The sequence below is a fragment of the Gossypium hirsutum genome, chromosome A11 (assembly GCF_007990345.1).
Source record: "Gossypium hirsutum isolate 1008001.06 chromosome A11, Gossypium_hirsutum_v2.1, whole genome shotgun sequence".
In the NCBI taxonomy this organism is placed as follows: Eukaryota; Viridiplantae; Streptophyta; class Magnoliopsida; order Malvales; family Malvaceae; genus Gossypium; species Gossypium hirsutum.
This window is the reverse complement of record NC_053434.1, coordinates 79,441,847-79,450,515: the sequence shown is the minus strand read 5'-3', so window position 1 is coordinate 79,450,515 and position 8,669 is coordinate 79,441,847. Positions and strand designations below refer to the sequence as shown.

The window sequence follows — 8,669 nt, the reverse complement described above, 5'->3', positions numbered from 1 at the left end:
GAATCGGTGTTAAAAACACCGGCTGCTTTCGTTGGCTTTGTCCTTATGACTTGCCACTGATAATTATTTAGTGCCATCTCCTCTATAAATTCAAAAGCCTCCTCAGGTGTCTTATTATTGATAGTCCGACCAACAGCTACGTCAATGATCTGTCTAGTCAAAGGATTCAGGCCATTGTGAAATGCTTGAACCTGCAACCATAAGGGCAGCCCATGGTGAGGGCACCTTCTCAAGAGGTCCTTGTATCTCTCCCATGCATCATAGATTGTTTCTAGATCCATCTACACAAAAGAAGAGATATCATTCCTTAATTTGGCTGTTTTAGCCGGCGAAAAATATTTAAGTAAAAACTTTTTAGTCATTTGTTCCCAAGTAATGATTGACCCTCGTGGTAACGAGTTCAACCACTGTTTAGCTTTAATCCTCAATGAAAAGGGAAACAACCAAAGGCGAATGACATCATCAGAAACACCATTGATTTTAAAAGTGTCGTAAAACTCCAGAAAATTTGCCAAGTGATTTTGTTATCTCTCTCGAGACTAACAACATCTAACGCTAGGTTGATTAATTGAAATCTCTTTCTAATTAAAACCCCTAATGTTGCATTAAATTGATCTATGGATTCCCTTATTAGGTTTCACCCTAATTCAGCAAAATTATGTCACCCTTTCTCTAAGCGTGTAATCAACTCCACTTAATTATGTTAGATCTACTCTTAGACAGGGACTTTTGCTCCTCTGAATAAACACATCAATACTAGAATCAATATCTTGAAATATTAAAGCAAGAATTAAGAACTCATAATTAAGAACAAATCAAATATTTATCATACAATTTAGATAATAATAACAAGATCTATCTTAGGTTTCATTCCCCTTAGGTATTTAGGGGGTTTAGTTCATATTTATGAAAGAAAACGTCACAAAAGAATAAAGATAACATAACATAAAGAAAACCTAAGAACTCCTGAAGGGAATTGAAGGGAGATCTTCAGTCTTGAAGGTGAATCCGGCTTCCATGATGGATCAATCGGCTTTCTTCGAGTAATTCCTTGCCTCCTACTCCCTGAGTCCCTTTTTGGTACCTCCTGGGGTGTTTATGTAGGCTTTAGAATGCTTCAAACCCTCAAGAGTGGCCTTTTCCGAATAAGACTAAACTTGGGCTCGACAGGGACACGCCCGTGTGACACACCCATGTGTGATTGCTTTAAACCGTTTTCAAGTCTGTTAAATAGACACGGGCGTGTGGTCTACCCATGTAAGTCGTGCTCGATTCTACTAAAAGGACACGGCTGTGTGTTCTGCCCATGTACGGAAGTCCAGGCCGTGTTGATTTCACATGTTGGCCCATTTTCTTCTATTTCGGCTCGTTTCTCACTTTTTTTACTCTCCTATGCTCACCTACGTATACAACATGAAATTCAAGGATTAGGAGCATCAAATTCACCAAATCTAAGGATATTTCATCCAAAAATATGCTAAGCATGAGGTAAAAATATGTATAAATTATGGTTTATCAACATGTAATTCTTATAAACTGAACCAAAATCAGCAAACTACCTAGAAGTTAACATGGCTATAAACAAGTCTACCACATTGTCTTATTCCCCAAAATGTAAATAAATATAGAACACCTACAAAATAACAAAGAGATTCACTTGGATCACCTCTTGGAAACCACACTGCTCACACCGACACACAACTAATTTGCAATGGTTAAAAAAGGGAGTGGGTGAGCTTAACAAGCTCAGTGAATGCCTAGAACAACTACAATGCCAACAGTTCATCAAGCATTAACAAAACAACCATATAGCATAACCTTAACATTTCAAAATTTAGTGTCATAATATACTTATTCATGCATTATTATTAGTTCTTTTACATGGTGAACATGTTCACTTTTAAGAATATATCCTATTACACATATAATCACCTAAATTTCAATAAACACCCCTCGCCCGCATCAGAAGCCGGGATGGGGTTCGAGGTGCTATCTGACTTTTACTAACGCTTCTATACTAAACAGGGCCAAGAAATCCCAAACAATTAAAAACTTTTATTTTCTTTTTTTTTTTGCAATATGTCCCTTATGCGGGCTTACGAGGCCCAAAACATACATCCGGGGTGGTTCGGGACTAAACCGAGAACTTAAGAAAAACTTGGAAAATTCATGCTTTAATCATTATAAACTCATCACGAAATACCATAGCACATACATGCATAATTAAAATGGATTTACAACCCCATAATCAAAATAGGCAAACACATACAGTTAAAGCCATATCACATACTCTAATATTTACACACCTATACATGCCATAGACCCAAAGTACTTGAATTCACTACACCAATAGCGTTTGCTCGACAGTGTGATAATATCTCCGGTGAACTCCAACCCGAGCAAACTTGGCAATCCTAGAGAACATGGGAAAGAAGGGGGGTAAGCTTTACGCTTAGTAAGTTCTTAAGAAAACAATTAGCAGCTCATTTACATGTTTAATCAATGTTTACCACATATACTCAATTTCATGACAAGCTGCCTTCCTAAGCAACAGTCACTAAATTATTTATAACTGGAGCTACGAAACTCCAAATCAATTGCCATTAATTTTCCCTAAAAGTAGACTCATATATCTTCTATCCATTAAATTTTCAGAACTTTTGGATTGGCTAATCAATACCAGATTTTTCTTAAAGTTTCTCCTGTTTCACTGTTTTACTATTCTGACCATTCTTCACTTTGAATCAGACTTCTCATTGTACAGAATTCAAAACATGTTCTCGTTTATTTCATTTGAAACTAGACTCATTAAGGAGTCTAAGCATATAAATTGTATTTTATAACCATCATTTTAAAATTTACAATGATTTTATAAAAACAGAATAGGGGACCTCGAAGTCATTTTGACTCTGTCCCACGCCACTTCAAATATCTCATTATCGGCAATTCTTTTGCTTACACAGTTTCTTTTATAAGAAACAAGACTCATTAAGCTTTCATTAATAATTTATTCAGCCTCTAACTCAACTCCCGCTATTAATGGTGATTTTTCAAATATCATGTTACTGTTGCTATCCCAAGCAGATTTATTACAATCTACTCTTTCACACATTCTTTGCTTTCATATTATTTAAACTTGTATATCATGTCATTCAAGATTGAACTTATATAACATAGGCATTTAAAATGCTTCACTATCAACTTTAATTCAATCAAAACGAACAAAATACAAATCATATCCACATTTAATTTTCCATTATCATAATCACATATAACAATCATATACTTCCACATAACTTCACAGATTTACCGAATGTATCACGATCACATTTATAGTTGGAACACTTATTCACATATGCATCACTTTATACACTTATAATTCAATCCAAATCAAAATTACATACGAGTACATAATACGTACCTGGCCCTCATAATGTAACATACATAATCAGTAGTAGGTTACCTCGAACATTCAAATTTATAATCTTATTCGAATCATCGGTGTTAAGCCTGCTAGGTTTAAACCCCAAATTCAATTACCAACACAAAGCCTACGGGACTTTAAGCTCAGATATAGTACCAGTGCGAAGCGTGCGGACCTTAACTCCAAATATAGTACCAGCACGAAGCCTATGGATCTTAAGTCTGAATACAATTCCAGCACGAAGCCTGCGGGTCTTTAAGCCCAGATACAATTCCAGCACGAAGCCTGTGGGTCTTTAAGCCCGGATACAATTCCAGCACGAAGCCTGCGGACCTTAAGTCTGGATACAATTCCAGCACGAAGCTTGCGACCTTAAGTCTTGATACAATTCCAGCACGAAGCCTGTGGGTCTTTAAGCCCGGATACAATTCTAGTACGAAGCCTGCGGACCTTAAGTCCGGATACAATTCCAGCACGAAGCCTGCGGACCTTAAGTCCGGATACAATTCCAGCACAAAGCCTGCAGGTCTTTAAGCCCGGATAAAATTCCAGCATATAGCCTGCGGGTCTTTAAGCCCAGATACAATTCCAGCACGAAGCTTGCGGACCTTAAGTCCGGATACAATTCCAGCACAAAGCTTGCGGACCTTAAGTCTGGATACAATTCCAGCACGAAGCTTGCGGACCTTAAGTCCGGATACAATTCCAGCATGAAGCCTGCGGACCTCAAGTCCGGATATACATCAAATATCATGCATATTTAATCATATATTAACACATCTCATTCAACATATCACATCAGTAGTCATTTGCTACATTCGGATATAATCTCCATATGAACATCGTCATTTACATTTCGGTTCAAAAGTCATACATAAATATCACATATCCATTTCATCATTCAAGCTTAACCCATAGTGACCATTCGACTATAAGTCATATACATAAATTATTTATCACACAACTTAATTCAAGTAGAACCAAAAGGTCACAATTCATCTAATATACACATATCAAGGCATCATCAATTATATACTAAAGGTGACTACTCAAAACTTACCTTGGATTTTATCGAATAACTACGGATTGACTAATCGACTAGTTTCGCTTTCCCTTTATCCAAAATTGGCTCCTTATGCTCTTGAGCTTGAATTGCACAAATTTAACTTATTGTTAATCAACTAATCAAGCATTGTATCATGAGCATATTCGGCTTTCACACATTTTAAACATAGTAATAATCATGCACATTAAAATCAAACTGCAATTAATCCCATACACAAAAATATAGGACACTTCACTTCCATCTACTTATATACACGTATCACATAAGACCATTTCATACTTTCTATCACCTAAGCAAACAACAAATTTTCCAATAAATTTCTTAAGTCCACATTCGGCATCTATTTCCACAAAAACACATTAGCCAATTACTATAAATCATCTAAACATTTTTCACTTAAATCACACATACATATCATGCTAGCACATAAAACCATGATTTTGTCCTAATTTGGACAGCCAATAATTTAAGTATTACAGCAGCATATTAATTAGCTAAGTACCATAAATTTGTCCTAATTTGGACAGCCAATAATTTACAGCATTACAGCAGCAAATTAATTAGTAATAAACTATCTTAAGTTCAATTTTAACTCTTTCATGCAGCAACCAGACATCATGCAAGTTAACTTCCAACATTCGGTCAAAGCATTTAAATAAAAGAATATGCATGCTAAATTTCCAGCATTTGGACAACATTTCAACTTGAAATTTTCCAACCTTTCACCTTCAATATTTCGAATATTCAAAACCAAAAAGAAGAGTACAACTAATCAATTAAAATTTTTGAACATAATTCAAGGTATATGTTCAACTAAATATTCATGTTAACTCGTAATCAATAAGATATTAAGTAGAAAATAAAAGCATTATTAGCATGCATGCTATCTACATACAAAAACCATTCAACTTCCATCTATTATCAACCCTCAATACACAAAACATCAAAAACAACATCAAAGAAATATAAACATCCATGACCAAATGTCATCTTCATCCATTTACAAAATTTTTGCCATGAGTTGACTTCTATACTTGATGACCACTCCAAATATACAAGGATTTTCAATGAAAGAGCATTAAACATACCTTAATCTATACATTCACCATAGCTGAATGCCTTAGCTTCATTTCCTTTTTTCTTTTCTTTATGGTTTTCGGCAAAAATGCAAGAAAGGATGGGTGTCACTTTGTTTTTATCACCATTTTCTATTATATTTCATTTTAATAAGCCAATTACTAAATTAATCTTTGTAAATTAATATCAAAACCTTTTTAATGGTGGTCCATTACCGTTCACTTACATATATAGTGGCCAAATATCATTTAATAATTATATTTCTTCTTTCTTTCTCAACATTTGGCAAGAACAAGGCAAGGATGTATGGCTTCCCCTTTTTTATTTTAAAATTTAAACCATTAACTATTATAATATAATATATAATGCATATATGGCTATTCAACCATCATCATGGCCGGCCACTTACATGAAAATGGGGGATTTGACATGCAAATCCCCATATTTTAAGCCATGCAATATTTGACCACTACACTTCAACCTACCACAATTTCAATATTTTTCACATAAGTCCTTTTTAATTAATTTCACATTTAAATGAAAAAAATCAAAGCATGAAACTTTCACACATACACTTTCACTTATAATAGGCATAGAATATAACATTTAATTATTTTTGTGACTCGATTTTTGTGGTCCCAAAACCATTCCCGACTAGGGTCAAATTAGGGTTGTCACATTCAAGCATATATCACAATATTCAAAACATCTTTATAAATAAATTTCATAATGTTGACATAGTCATTTAGGCATACATCACATTACACATATATACATTTTAAGATAATTTGACACTTGAGCTATTTAATAGCCCAATTTTAGGGCTAGTCGGAATAATGGTTTCGGGACCACAAATTCAATGCGGTCAAATTTAGTTTTGTTAGATTTTTATGGTCAAAATTTTCACGGAATGATTTCATGAAAATTTCGTTTGAAAATTTTAACGTTTGGGCACTCAATTTAGTCAAAAGGATTAAATTGTAAAAAGTACAAAAGTTGAGTTCTACATGCTAGAGGTGTCCGATTGCTATGAGATTTTATATTAGAGGTCTTAGATGACAATTAGTCCAATTGTTAAGTTAGTGGAAAAAATGGACATGGAGAGATAAAATCTTAAAGAAAGGTGAAAAGGGTATTTTGGCTATTTGGTAAATAAAAGAATAAAAAGGGAAAATAAAGTCAAAATTGGTGTCCATCTTCTACACCATAGTCAAAATTCTCAAGCTCTCCATAGCTAGGGTTTCTTCAACTTTCAAGCTTGATAGTAAGTGCATCCTAGCTCTGTTTTTAATGCTCGTTACATTTTTCAAGTCGTATTTACCCGATCTTTCCATTTCTACCACTATTTTGAAGTAGGGTTCATGTTTAAAAATTTGCTCATGTATGACATGCATGTGTTTTGATTTTTAATGGTAGAAAATGGAAGTTTGATGCGTAATAAACAACTTTTACTAAGTGATTTTCCATGAAATCACCAAAAAGGGACATATTTGTAAAAAGTTGTAAATGGGTAGTAAAAGTCTGATTTGATGAAAATTGTGGGCTGATATGAGCATTTATATGGTTCGACTAGGCTTGGGTAACAAAGAAATTGAATACATTTCATTTTACGAGCCTAAAGACAAAAATGTAAATATGTCAAAGTTTAGGGGTAAAAGTGTAATTTTTCCATAGTATGATTATTGGACTGAATTGAATAACCTGAATAATAAATAAGCTAAATTTTCTATTATAGATCAACAAAAAATGAATTTCGAACCTTTATCGAGGGGAAAACAAGGTTATTGACGATTAGATCTATTTCTCCTATTTTTGTACCGAGGTAAGTTCATTTGTAAATAATGCATTATTATTTACGCTTTAAATACTTTAACATTGTATGAAATTATGGTTGAACTTATGGATGAAGCTGACAAATTTTGATGAGTGAGAAATATCCCAGTTGAACCTTAGAAATAGTTAGGATACAAATGTCATGACATTAAGGTTAGATGATATTTCGTGTAAGACCATAGCCGGGATATTGGCATTGACATGAGATCCCATGTAAGACCATATCTAGGATATGGAATTGGTATGGTACTATGTTTATGAGATTACCTGAGCATCCTTTAGTATTCCAAGTGGTTCAACGAGGAACATGACGGAGATATTAATGTTACGAGAGACCATGGTAAGTTGCAAGTTGGCACAAGTATGTACGTAAAACTTATGTTTAATGGGTTCGATAGGTGATGGTTCCCTCGGTAAGGTTATGATTATGCAGGTTATGATGTGAAGGCTTTACATAATAACCATGTCAAGTAGGACAATGGAATTCTTAATGATAATTATGTTGATTTACTTCCTGTTAAATATATATATGTTACAATGTGTTTATGATGCCTGTTATCTGCATAGGAACTTACTAAGCTTTAAAGATTACTCCCCTTTCTTTTTCCCCTACCTTATAGTGTCACCAAGCCAGCTCGAGGATAGAATATAGCCGAAGATCCATACACACTACAACAATAATTATTTTGGGTACCAATGAATTCAAGTATTTTAGGTTATGATATGTATAGGGACTTGGTCTTTTTGTTATGTGTCATAGTTGAGTTGGCCAAAAGTGTTGGCTTATGTTATTTGATACTTCATTTTTTAAATGGCCATTGAAATTGGCTAATATTTGCTTAAGTATATATATGCATAAGATGAAGTTTTCATGGATGTATGAATTTGCATGGATTGAGTTGATAAATAGGTGATGTTTGTAAGTGGTAGATGGTTACATGTAAATGCTACATTGATATCTTGTTGGTAGCTGATTTGGTTGTATGGATATGCTTGGAATTGTGTTGCTTATTTTTGTGTAGGTTGGTGCAAGTGAGGGTGGCAAAATGGCTTGGTAAATAGCCTTATTTTTTTCCACACAAGTGTGTGTCTAAGCCGTGTGAGACACATGGCTTGCCCAATGGGTGTATGATCTGGTCGTGTGCCCCCTGTATTTTGTATTTTAGCTTCAATTTGGCCACATGGGCATAGAAACGATCGTGTGTCTCAGCCGTGTAAAGGACACAACCCAGGGACATGGGCATGTGCCCAGGGCATGTGCCCAGGGCT

At 34.6% G+C, this 8,669-nt stretch overlaps 1 non-coding gene across 1 annotated transcript; it reads left to right on the top strand.

Moving 5' to 3' along the window:
* Positions 1 to 207: 207 nt before the first annotated feature.
* On the top strand, positions 208 to 314 carry LOC121210400 (small nucleolar RNA R71). The gene has a single exon (XR_005905513.1). It is a non-coding gene; the product is annotated as a small nucleolar RNA R71 (small nucleolar RNA).
* The last annotated feature ends 8,355 nt before the right edge of the window (positions 315 to 8,669 follow it).